The sequence below is a fragment of the Dipodomys spectabilis genome, unplaced genomic scaffold (genome assembly GCF_019054845.1).
Source record: "Dipodomys spectabilis isolate Male_0828 unplaced genomic scaffold, ASM1905484v1 ptg000147l, whole genome shotgun sequence".
Taxonomy (NCBI): Eukaryota; Metazoa; Chordata; class Mammalia; order Rodentia; family Heteromyidae; genus Dipodomys; species Dipodomys spectabilis.
This window is the reverse complement of record NW_024870824.1, coordinates 3,470,065-3,481,958: the sequence shown is the minus strand read 5'-3', so window position 1 is coordinate 3,481,958 and position 11,894 is coordinate 3,470,065. Positions and strand designations below refer to the sequence as shown.

General features: G+C 37.0%; 1 pseudogene; it reads right to left on the bottom strand.

Annotated features, from left to right (window-relative positions):
• Positions 1 to 3,011: 3,011 nt before the first annotated feature.
• Positions 3,012 to 3,415, bottom strand: LOC122118021 (annotated as a pseudogene).
• Positions 3,416 to 11,894: the final 8,479 nt, after the last annotated feature.

The window sequence follows — 11,894 nt, the reverse complement described above, 5'->3', positions numbered from 1 at the left end:
AATCTGTGCTGAAGATTGGAACAGTGGAAATGTCATCTAACCCTAGAGATTGTCAGTAATAGGAAGGGATAACATTTTATTCTGTGTAAGCCATTCTAACATCTGGAGTTTGGTTTTCTGTCTCTTCTGAGCTAAATTGTATAGTAACATGACACTTGGAAGTAATTTATATAAACTGATTTCTTTTGTGTTTTTTCTTTTTATTGTAAAAGTAATGAACAGTTACATAAGTCATGTAAAGAGTACATTTCTTTTTGGACAAGGTGTAGCCTGTTCTCTTGATCTTCAGGTTTATTTTTGTGCCAATACCAAATTGCTTTTGTTATTTTAGCTCTGTAGTAGAGCTTGAGATTTGGGATTATGATACCATCAGCATTACTTTTTTTTTTTTTTTGCCTAGAATTGCTTTAGCTCTTTGAGGTCTTTTATTGTTCCATATGAATCTTTGGATTGTTTTCTCTAACTCAGTAAAGAACATCCTTGTGATTTTGATTGGGATTGCATTAAATTTATATATCAATTTTGACAGTATGCCCAGTTTTAAATATTAATCATACCCTATCCATGAACATGAAGTCTTTCTATTTCCTTATATCATCTTTGGTTGCTTTCTTCAAATTTTAATAGCTTGTGCCATGAAGCTTTTTTGCTTCTTTGGTTAGGCTTATTCCTAGATTTTTAAAAAAGGTTATGGCAAATAAAGTTGTTTCCCAGATTTCCCTCTCTGTGTATTGTTAGTATACAGAAAGGTGACTGATTTTTGTAGGTTAATTTTGTATCCTGCTATTTTGCTGAAGTTATCAATCAGCTTGGGTATGAAGTCTCGGGTACTTCAGATATAAGATCACATAATCTGCAATTAGGCATACTTTGACTTTATCTTTCCCTACATGAGTTCTTTTTCATTTTTTTCTTATTTGTTTCTCTGGCTAGGAATTCCAGAACTATATTGAAGAAGTAGACAGAATGGGCTTTTTTTCCTGATTTTAGAGAAAACTATTTTAGTTTTTCACCATTTTGTATGATATTGGTTGTTGGTCTGTCTTATGTGGCCTTTACTATTTTGAAGTCTATTTCCTCTATCCCTAGCTTTTCTAGAATTTTTAAGATGAATGGGTGTTGGACTTTGTTGAAGACTTTTTCTGCATATATTGAGATGATCATATGATCTTATTTTTTGGCGCAATTGATGTGATGTTTTTTCATTTACATATGTTAAACCAGCCTTGCATCTGCAGGATGAAATCTACTTGATCATAAGGTATGATTACTTGTTAAATTCTGTTGGCTAGTATTTTGTTGAAGAGCTTTGCATCTGTTTTCACCAGAGATTGGTCTCTTTATAGTTCTCTTTTTTTATTGACTCTCTCCCTGATTTTGGAATGAGTGCGATGCTGGCTTCATAAAATGAGTTTGGAATCAATACTGCTTTTTCTATTTTATGAAAAGTTTGAGAATTACCAGTGTTGGTTCAACTTTAAAAGTCTTATAGAATTCAGCCATGAATCTATCAGGACCTTGGCTCTTCTTGTTGGGAGACCACTGATTAATTCTTCAAACACATTGTGTGTTATGGGCCTGTTTTAGTAGTTTATATGTTCTTGATTCAGTTTAAGCAGTTTGTATGTTACTAAGAATTTATCTGTTTCTACTACATTTTCTATGTTATTTGAGTATAGGTTTTAAAAATAGTCTCTCCCAATTCTTTGGGTTTCTTGGATGTTTGTTGTAATGTTTCTTTTGGCATCTCTGATTGTTGATCGGAGTCTATTCTTTTCTTAATCAGTGTAGCTAGTAGGCTATCAATTTTATTGATCCCCCCCGAAGTAGCATGTTTAGATTCATTAACTTTATTATAGTTTTTCTAGTCTTTATTTCATTGGTTTGCATCCTAAGCTTTACTCTCTCTCACTGTCTGGTTAGTTTTTGGTTTTGTTTGTTCCTGTGTTTTCTAGCAGCTTCAGTTACACCATGAGGTTGTTTACTTTTGCTGTTTCTGCTTTCTTTGTGGGTGCACTTAGAGCTGTGAACTTTCCTCTTAACACTACTTTTGCAGTTTCTCAGAGATTCTGGTATGATATGTTTTCATTTTCATTGAATTGTAAGAAATTTCTGATTTCCTCCTTTATTTCTTCAGTGACCCATGTGTTTTCAAGCAGTGTGTTACTTAATTTTCATGTATGTGTGTATTTGCTGCAGTACGCTGTCTTGTTAAGAACTAGTTAGTTCAATTGGGATCAGATAGAATACAAGGATTTATCTTGATCCTTTCGTATTTTCTCAGGCTTGTTGCATGTCCTAGGATATAATCAGTTTTGTAGAATGTTCCAAGGGCCACTGAGAAGAATGTTAATACTGTGGTTGTTGGGTGGAATACTCTGTAGATATCTGCTAAGTACTATTGGGTGTCATGTCATTCAGAAGCTTCTTTGCTGATGTTTTGTTTGGTTCAAGTGTCCTTTGGTGAGAGTGAAGCATTAAATTCTCCCACTATTATTATGTTCTGTAAGTCTAAGAGTGTTTGTTTAATGTATTGAGATATGCCGTTGTATAGTACATAAATATTAACCACTGTGATGATTCCCTATTTGTGGATCATTCCCTTTATTAGTATGTAACAACCTTCCTTGTCTCTTCATACCAATTTTAATGAGGTCTAGTTATCAAATACCAGTATGACTACTTCAGCCTTCTTGCAGAAGTCATTTGCATGACAGATCTTTTTCCACTCAGAATTTGTGTTTTTTATCTTTGATTGTGAGATGAGTTTCTTTCTTTTATTCAAGACCTCAATTTACTTACTAGATGTAATCAAAGTAGTAAAAGCAGTAATGCTTTTTTTAACTTTTAAATTAAGCATTGTCTTAACATAATGTTAATAGTTTTTAAAGAACCTTAGTAACAAGGCTATTTGTCTTAACAAATTACAATCATGCTATTAAGTTTTGAATCTTCTTTAAGAGTTACTGCAGGACAATCAGAAAAACTGGTATGTAACATGCTGAGTTGAACTAGATATCAATATCTTCATTATCATCCCCAATCTCATCAAACTGAATCAGTTTCATTGATTTTAGCATTTTCCGGAGGCTCTCCATATGCCTTCAGACTTCTTGCTTCATCTGCATTGTATTTTAAAATTGCATCGGCTTTGTGATCCTGATAGTCACAGAAATCAACCAATATGATGTCTGAGGTATTTATCCAAACTTTTTTTTCTCAATTTCCCTCTAATATGACATAACCTCTTTACACCATCAAAACACATTGCTTCTAATCATCCATTTTCCAACATTTTGAGCACCTGAGCATATTCTTGTCCATCTTCCTTGAACACCAGCTCTCTTTTCTCAGATTCATTTTCATTCTTACCTCTACATCTACTTTTACCTCCTTTACCTTTATTCTTTGGCATGGTGGTAACTACGGGGTGGTGGTATCTGGGATTTCTTGGAGGGAGGCTGTAATGGAGGTAGTGACTCTTCTGACTGACAAGCAGGCCCACATGAAGGGCCACGCTGGATGAACAAGGCTCTGAAGGCCAAGCAATGTGCGCGGGAGAGTCTCAGGAACTGGTTGTAAGACATGAGTTTCTTGGAGGCAACAAATAGTTGGATTTTCCTTTTTGATTCAATCTTTTGGTTGGGGAGTTGAGCCATTGATATTTAATGTTACTATGGAGAAATACTATGGAGAAATTCATGCCATTTTGTTTTCCTTTAGTGTACTTCTATCCTCTTCTGGTGTTTACAAAACTATTCTTCTAATGACTTTTATTCAGTGCTGTGTTTCCTTGACTCTGATTGATTTCTTCAGATTATATGCTTCCTTTTAGTATCTCTTCATGAATTCCAATAGTTTTTGTCATGAAAGCTTTTTGTTTGCTTTAGTTTTGCTATCAGCTGTGAATGCTATCTTCACTGGGTACATCAGTTTGGGTTGGCAATTTTCATTTAGAGCTTGAATTATATTACGTCAAGCTCTCCTTGAACTCAGTTTGTGTGGAGAAATCTGCAGTAATTTTAATCTTTTCACTGCATCAACTGCCTTCTTTAGCTTTGTTGCATTTTAAATTAATTCCTTGGTTTTTAAGTCCAAGGTTTTCACAATGTCTTAAGAGGTATTTTTTCTCTAAGTACTTCTGTTCTCTAGGGGTTCTGCATGCATCTGTCAGGTATATAAGAGTCTATCTCTTGAAATTGAGGAACTTTACTTTTATTATTTTGTTGACTAGGTTTTCAATGCCTTTAGTTTTGAGTTTTTCTCCTTTTTCTATCCTGACAGTATGTGGATTTGATCTTTTGGCTGAATCTACCAAATCTTGGATTACTCAATACAATAAAGGCTGTATATGACAAACCTACAGCCAGCATTATACTCAATGGTGAAAAACTAAAGCCATTTCCTCTTAACTCAGGAACAAGACAAGGATGTCCACTCTCTCCACTTCTCTTCAATCTAGTATTAGAATGCCTAGCTACAGCAATAAGACAAGATGCAGACATAAAGGGGATCCAAATAGGGAAAGAAGAAATAAAACTCTTCCTCTTTGCAGATGACATGATCTTGTATTTAAAGAATCCCATAGACTCCACTCCCAAATTACTCAAGCTGATTCAAAACTTTGGCAAAGTAGCAGGGTATAAAGTTAACCCCCAAAATCAATGCCTTTTCTGTATGCCAACAATGAGAAAAATGTGGCTGAAATTAGGAAAGCAACTCCATTTGTAATAGCCCCACAAAAAATAAAATACCTAGGAATTAACTTAACCAAAGAAGTGAAGGACCTCTATGATGAAAACATCAACACAGAACTTAAAAAATGGCAAAACCTCCCATGCTCCTGGATTGGAAAGATTAACATCGTGAAAATGGCAATACTTCCCAAGGCTATCTACAAATTCAACGCGATACCTATCAAAATTCCAACCTCATTCTTCAAGGAAATAGAAGAGGCAATCCAAAAATTCATATGGAACAATAAAAGACCCTGAATAGCAAAAACGCTCCTCAAAGGAAAGAACACTGCTGGAGGAATATCAATACCAAATTTCAAACTCTACTATAAAGCCATAGTAATCAAAACAGCTTGATACTGGCATAAGAACAGACCTCAGGACCAATGGAATAGAATTGAAAACCCAGAAATGAACCTACAGACCTATAGCCATCTAATCTTCGATAAGGGAGCTAAAACAATAGAATGGAAGAAAGACAGCCTCTTCAGTAAATGGTGCTGGCAAAATTGGTTAACTACTTGTAGAAAACTAAAGCTAGATCCTTATATATCACCCTGCACCAGAATCAACTCCAAATGGATCAAAGACCTAGGAGTCAAAGCGGACACTCTGAAAACATTACGGATGGAATAGGAGAAACCCTAGGTCTCCTTGGCTCAGGCCAAAATTTTCTGAATAGAGACCCGGAAACACAACAAATCAAAGAAAGGTTGGACAAATGGGATTGCATAAAGTTGCAGAGCTTCTGCATGGCAAAGGACATAGCTAGCAAGATCAATAGAAAGCCCACGGATTGGGAGAAGATCTTCACTAGCCATACAACGGACAAGGGTCTCATATCTAAAATATATTTGGAACTCAAAAAATTAAATCCCCCAACAACAAATCCTCAAAGAAACAACTGCCCAATAAATAAGTGTGCTAAAGACTTAAAGAGAAACTTCTCTGAAGAGGAAAGAAGGATGGCCAATAGACACATGAAGAAATGCTCAACATCCCTAGCCATAAAAGAAATGCAAATCAAAACAACATTGGATTACTCATTTCTATGTTCTGAGTGCTTTTTCCATGCCTTTGAAATTCTGTTCCAATTCCTCTGTTTTACCCTCACCTCCTGATACTCTATTTTCTATTCTTTTGCTCTGTTGCCTATGCTTTCAAATGTGCTTTGCAAAAGTGAGATAGAGCCTTTTATGTGTTGTAGTTCAATTGTTGATGTCAGTTCTAAGGGTGCTAATTTAATTCTTCCCTTCCATCATTGAGGTGTGTAATGTTTCTTTTTGTTCATGCATTGCATTTTTTTGGTCGTGTCCACCTTGAATTCTTCTATTTGTTTTTGGATCTGTCCTTTTATTTCACCTGCCAATTCTCTCATCTTTGCTTTAATGCTTCTCTTGTTCTCCATCTCTTTTTTCCTCTCACTAGAAGCCTTCTCTGAGTTGATGTTGGTTTTTGAGAGTGGCATGTTATTTTGATTTCTCATGTGATCTTTTGCTCTGATTTATACATTTGGGCTCAGGGTTTTTAGCTGTAATAAGATTAGGAATTAGGTTCCATGGTAATGAGCTGCGGTTTTTAGACTTTCTTGTGGGCATTGTGTAGTTGGTATCCCCTGGAGAGGTATGGGCAGCATTTGAGTTCAGCTGAGTGTTGTCTCAGGCCAGGGTGTGTCTGAAAGTGTTGTATGTGGGGACACAAAGAAGCCTTTGTATCTCATTAGGTGTGAGCCCTGTCACTGTGGGCTGTCATTGGCATCCCAAACTAGGATGTTTAGGCAGGCTTCTGAGGCCAGATGGCTGTAGACACCCTCCCCTTCTACTCCCCACCCCCACAAGGTAAAGCAAGGATGGGCTTTTGGAGGTTGACTAGGCACAGACCCCTGGTGCTAAGATGTTGAGGTGTTCTATATATGGATGCCCAGCATGGTTTTTGAGGCTGTCTAGCCTGAATGCAGCCCTTGATGCCTGTGGGTCATGACTTCTTATGTGAGGGGTTCACAAGCAAGCTTTCAGATATGGCTGTATGCAAGGCCCTCTTCCTCCACCTCCTGAAGGTGTTGAAGGCCAGTGCCATCCTGCTCAGAAAGAAGTATTGGGCTTGCCTGGAAGCTGCCCCCAGGATCTGTGGGTGGCCAGCGATGTCCCTATTGTGGATGCATGGATGGTCAGGGCTGTGTCTATACTCCTAGCAGGATGCTGGCAGCACCATGTGGGGGGATGCATGTGTGGGCTTTTAGAGGCACCCATCTGTGCCCATTAAGTGGCATTATAAGTCTCACTGAGGCCTTTCCTAGAGAAGTTAAAGGCCACGTTTTACTCTCCCAAGCTTTAGATACCAATCATGGCTGTTCAGAAATTAATGGATCTACTAATCACTAACCCAGTGGGGTTAAGGGCTCCCACTGGGACAAATACAGAGGTTCAAAGCCTTACTTTTATTCAGCCTTAGAGGATGAGTTCAGGGACAGAACTCCGAGATTGAGGCCCTCTGGCCTGATTTCTTATTCCAGGTAGCACTGGTTGGTGGCTTGCTTTTCACTCATCTCTAAGAGTTGAGATCATGGCTGTGGGACTCTGGTTTGGAGCCCTGCCCTTCTGTTCCTCTCGGTATCTGTTCCTGATGGTATCAATTCCTATCTGTATTGTGGGTAGGCTTGACTGGAGGCCTTAGTTCCAGGCTGGCAGGAGGTTAAATTTTCAGGCACCGGTTTGGGCCAAGACTGATGTGATCTCTGAATAGGAGCCCCAGGCCTTGTCCTTTGTCACGGGTTCACCCACACCGAATCTAGGCCAGAGGTGAATCCTCTCTTGCTATGTGTGAGCTGAGACTGATGCCATCTTTGAGTACCATCCACCAAACTTTGTTCATTGTCCCAAACTATCCCAAGTGCACATTGCTGACACAGTATATAGGAGGTTAAAGCCTCACTTTGCTGGTGCAGGCTGAGATCTAGATTGCAGTCACTGGGTTCTGAGCTCCGTAATTTTTCTCTTGTTTATGCTCCTTCCCTACCTCCCTGTGTCCCATGCCTGCTTCTGTTCACATGGTCTACTTCCCAGGCTTTGTCTGTAAAGTTGTTTCTCTATTGTGCCACAACTGCAGTCTTGTGGGGTGGGCTGCTCTAGGTGGAAATCTGTTGAGTGAAGAGCGCTGTTGAGCCAAGGGCTATTCTGATAGGTGATCTGTGCCAAGCTGAGGGCTATTCTGTGTGTCAGGCTTTCCAAGCAGAGATCTGCACCAAATGTGGTTTTGTTCTGAGTGAGTCGGTGTTTTATTTTACAACTGAATATTTATTTCTCTCATTTCAGTATAATATTCTTGAGCATGATCTTCCCCAGTCTACTTCTTAGTTTGGGATGTAGGTGGCTGTTCCTTTTTTCCAAATGATTTTATTTTAGTTTTTGGTAAGAGGGGTTCTAAGGTTTAAACTCAGGATATTGTGCATACTAAGTCTCTGGGCCCCTAATTTTTTAAATTAATATGATTTTAGTCTTGTCTTCAAGGTGTCATTCAGAGGAGTTATAATTCCACAAGTCATGTAATGAATACAACATCTTCTTGGACAATGTTACTCCTTCATTCTGGTTCTTAATTTTTATCATGTTATTTTTTTCAGTGTCATGTGTTGATGCTATTACCTCTTCAAATTTAGTAAATTTATTTTCCACCAGATAAACTGGCAGAGAAGTAACCAAGGCAAATTAGTTCAATTCCTTATCACAATTGACTAACCTAAAGTCATTATACATGCCTACAAAATAGATAAAAATTTATGAAAAAGAAATAAAAAATCAAATCCTAGTTTTACTAAATAAAACCCCTTAGAGTAATTTTACTCCCACTACTTTTCATACATTATAACACAAACCTCTGAAGTCAAATTACATTACCTATGAACCATTCTTATTTTCTCTCTCTTTCTCTCTCTCTCTTCTTCTTCTTTTTTTTTTTTTTTGGCTAGTCCTGGAGCTTGAACTCTGGGCCTGAGCTCCTTTTTTTCAAGGCTAGTGCTCTACCACTTGAGCCACAGTTCTATTTCCAGCTTTTTTGGTAATTTATTGGAGATAAGAGTCTTATGGACTTTCCTGCCCAGGCTGACTTCTAACTGTGATCCTCAGTTCTCAACCCCTCAAGCCGCTAGGATTACAAGTGTGAATCACAAGAGCCTGTTTTATTTTTCCTTTAAATAAATTATAACATAAACCTCTGAAGTCAGATTACATGATTCATGAGCCATGTTTATTTTTTCCTTCCCTTTCCATTTGATAAGCAATTTCACTACTACTTGAGCTGTAGTTCCATATTTTGTATTTGGCTTTAGTATTTTCTTGACAGAACTTTTGCCTGAGTCACATAAAACCATTATCTATCTATCTCTATCTCCCAAGTAGCTGAGATTACAGACATGAACTCCTATGCATAGTTGCTGAAATTGCCGTAAAGTAGCATATCTTCAGTCTTTAAATGTTGTTTAATTATATTCCTGATTATATATTTATTTATTTATTTATTTTGGGTCCGGTCGTGGGGCCTGAATTCTGGGCCCGGGTGCTGTCCCTCAGCTCTTCAGCTCAAGGCTAGCGCTCTACCACTTGAGCCACAGCGCCACTTCCGGCTTTTTTTTTCTTTTTGCTTATGTGGTGCTAAGGAATCGAACCTAGGGCCTCAGGCATGCAAGGCAAGCACTCTACCACTGAGCCACCTTCCCAGCCCCTGATTATATATTTATTTTGTTCCCTTTTTTTTACAAAATACTTTCCAAATTCTATATTATACCCAAAGTCAGTTCCTAAAGATTTCATAATTTCCTAGTGTTTTTTCTCTGCCCACTTTCAAGTATCTGAGTTTAGTCATTTTACTTGTTATTTCAGTTACTAATATTCAGATGATATAATAATCATTACTAGTAGTCATTAATCTTTATAACCAAGTCCTACACATGACTCTGCATTTATCCTTACAATATCAAATGAGATAGATACTAGAAAAATAAATCATATTTTACACAAGTTGGCTGAGTCTCACAAAGTAAATAACAGAGCTGAGTTTGAATCCAGGTACTGCTCAACTGAAACTCTACTGCTATGTATAGATAGCTTTGAAGGAGATAGAAGACAAGTAAAACTCCTATTGAAAATAGACATGTTCATGAAATGGTACAAATAACCTTGCTTTCTAAAGGAACTTAGAATAAATTTAGTTTTGAAGTATTCATTATGTTCAAGGCAATGCGATAAGATTTATCTATGAGAAAGCTGCCTTTTAAATACAAATTGAAGCAAATATGAAAAATTAGGTTCTCAAATAATATTCCATGTAATATAAATATTTATTCAAGTTATATGATCACCATATGACACCCAAAAAACACAGCTCTTACTTATAATACATGCTCTGCAATAATCTAGTTATAAAGTACTGTATATACCAAACTGATTCAATCACATAAATGAGATTATAATCCATAATTCACTAACTGAAGAGTTAGAGATTTTTTTCAAACAAAAATACAACTTTTGCTAGTCATGGTTGCGTACAACTGTAATTCCATGTACATAGAAGCAAATCCATTTAGATTGTGAGTGCAATGTCATCTTGGGTAACACAATAAAACCCTGTCTCACTAGAAGGAAAACATAAAAATAAACTCTATATTTTAATTTTCTCCACATTATTCTGTTTTGTGAATGGGGTAATGTTTCCTTGGAGCTGAAGGTAAGCTCTACCAGTTGCATTTAGCCTTGGCCAACTTTTCGATAATAATTGCTTTAATCACAAAGAGTTGCTCAATCCATTAATTCAAGTCTCTTAAGTCTGTGTAATATTAAAATCTTTGAAGTTGATCTAATAACAAACCATCTCTCTTTTCCCACTTTGTGTTAGCTTCAATCTGAATGTCATGTGTTCCCATATTTTTTTTTCCGTGTTCTGCTAGCTTACTCTTGTGTTCAGTGGTAAGAATGAGAAGTAAAATCAGACTCATTGAAAATTTTTATAAAAATTTTCATAGGTTACATTGAGATTTTTCACTGCCAGTTCTATTGACTGAGGCTGCTGAGACTTTCTTGAATAATCACCTTCAATTTTTTCCATAGCCATGGATAATGTGGCTTAAACCATCTGAATATTTACAAAGGCCTATTACTCACTCCTCAGCTTTCTGCCAAATTCTGCACCTAACCGAAAACCACTGCTCAGGTTTGTTGTTGCTGTTCTGATTTTTCTATAGTGGCAGAATAATAAATTAGATCATAGTTTAGTGGCCTTAAAATATAGCAACTAATTTTTTTTATTATTGTTTGTGATTTTATGGACCAGGAATTCAGGTGAATTCAACTGGACATTTCATCTTTTCCCTGTGACACTGGTCGAATTACTTAGTGGAACTCAGTTCAGTATTGGCTGGTTTGAAGTGATCAAGGAGTAAATGTCTAGTGCTTTGGCGCTAATCAACTTCTCTAGCTTTGTATTTCTCTATCCTAGAAGTGGACTTGAGGAAACCAGAAGTCTAGAAAAACTATAGCATTTTCTATAAGAAAGCAAATAGACCAGAAATTAGCAATATATAATTTCCTTGTGTTTCATTTTCAAAGCATTTGCCAGGCTTGTCCAGATTCATGAGAATGAAATACATCTAGTTCTCCATGAGAACTAACAGTAAAGTTCAGCCTAATGAACTCTGAACACAAGACAAATTCCATGTATTTGTTGTGCTACCAACGCCCTCTCTATTTGCTTGCCAAGATTCAGGTGATTTTATCCTGATCTTCCAAGTACAGAGAACATATTCCAAGTTCAATGTGAATACATAAGAGCCCTTATCATGAGGTTTGAAATAAGTAGAAAAAATTGTACAGTTCCCTCCTTAGAGATGGTGGTGAGAACATGCAGCAGGAAACTGCTGTCTCTGAAGAAATCTTGTCAGTCTTCTCTCCTTTTTCTCAAGCGTTGATGATACTTTGATTTTGGCAAGAGTTTCAGTTGCATAATGATTCTGACACATATCCTTTGTAAACTTTGCATGTGAGGACTTGTCTTATGCTGACTCTGATATATGATGTTCTGTATATTGGCACCTTAGTTCAATCGAAGGCAGGAAGGATTCCATTCAAACTTCCTGTCACATCATTTAAAAGAGGATAGTAAATCTATCAA